Source organism: Bidens hawaiensis, unplaced genomic scaffold (assembly GCF_021521415.1).
Source record: "Bidens hawaiensis isolate Kalapana, Puna unplaced genomic scaffold, B.hawaiensis_p1.1 tig00072054_1, whole genome shotgun sequence".
NCBI lineage: Eukaryota > Viridiplantae > Streptophyta > Magnoliopsida > Asterales > Asteraceae > Bidens > Bidens hawaiensis.
The window spans coordinates 9,637-11,242 of NW_027502605.1; positions in this window are offsets into that span (position 1 = coordinate 9,637).

A 1,606-nucleotide genomic window follows, 5' to 3' on the forward strand; every position below is an offset into this window, starting at 1 on the left:
AGATGAGCTCATTCGTTGGACACTCCCTAACGAATGAGCCTCATTCGCTATCAATATATTAAGCCTATTCGCTAACATAATGAATGATCACAAACGTTAGTCTCATTCGTTAACCTTCCCTAACGAATAAAGACATAAAACACACGGATGCATTCGTTATTAGCTACTCTAATGAATATCTCATTCCATATAGCGAATATGTCATTACAATTACCAAAATACCGTTAATACATTAAACCAATAGCCAAAATACGTTAAACAAACACCGAGACAAATAGTCATGCACTAATAGTTTATATCGAAAACAAGCCGAAATCCTTTATCCGGGAGAAACATTTTGGTATTAGAGTCATGGTTGGCTTTTTAAGCTTGTAGATTAAAGGAGGTTATATATAAAGTTTTTGGGCCTTTTTTCTTTTATTTTTATTTATTTATTTATTTTTTGCTTTTTCAGGCGTCGTCGAGCGAATATTTCTAGATCTTGTGAATCTAAAGCAATATTTATCATGCGAATCTTCATCCTATGAAATTTTCTCGATTGAGTGATAAGTGGCTTTGACCGATCAAATATTGGAGGAACCACATTAAAGGGGGAGAACGAGAACAAAAACTACGGGTTATCAGTTGACTCATTCTTGACACATTGATATCTAACATGGAAGACTAAGGGTTATCTGCTACTTGTGAAGATGATCGACAGAGCTATATTTGGATATCGTAATGAATTGATAGTATCATCCTAACGGGGTGATTATAGGTTTTGAGATTTGAGGATGATATTGTCACTTAATTGACCCATAATGTTTGCAGCAAATGGATAGTTATATTTGAACACGCCCTACTTGCGGTACGCGCATATAATGTATATATATGTGTGAACCCTCAGGTGGGCAAAAGTGAAATTGCACTAATTTTGAAGTTATTTTACTATTTCATGAAAATAACGTTAAAAGTGGCAGAAGGTTAATCAGGCATCATGTGGTGGCGTTGATAGACGAAAGACAAGGGTACATGCACCAATCAATCGGTGTCCCGTTAATTGAGTGTTATGTGCCTTATGTCCAAGGCTTGATGCAAAACTACTATCGAGCCGGGGGTCTCATCGGAAGAAGCCTCTCTATCACTGTGGGGTAGAGGTAAGGCTGTCTACATCTTACCCTCCTCAGACCCCCTACCATAGCTTTTCTATTGGTTGGATATACTGAGTACGATGATGATGATGATGATGATATGACGACGGGTAGTTATCATGAAGTTTCATGAAGTTTCGTATGGATAACAGTAAATTCGCAAGATGCTTATGTGAATCTTCCAACAATATAATATGCGAATGTCATAATAGAAGCCTACGAAACTTCATCATGGCGTATGCGAATCTCACTAGTTTTGGCATGCGAAACTAGACAATGGAGTATGAAAATCTTCAAAGACCTATGTGATTATAAATAGGAGCTAGACCACATTTGTTAGTGGCAGTCTTTATTGTATGTGAGCCACCACCCCGGGTTGAACTCGTCGAGGGTGGAATAAAATGATGTAATCGTTTGATTAATGAAACTCGCTTACTTGATTCGTTCCTTTGTATCATTGTTAATGCATAAAATAT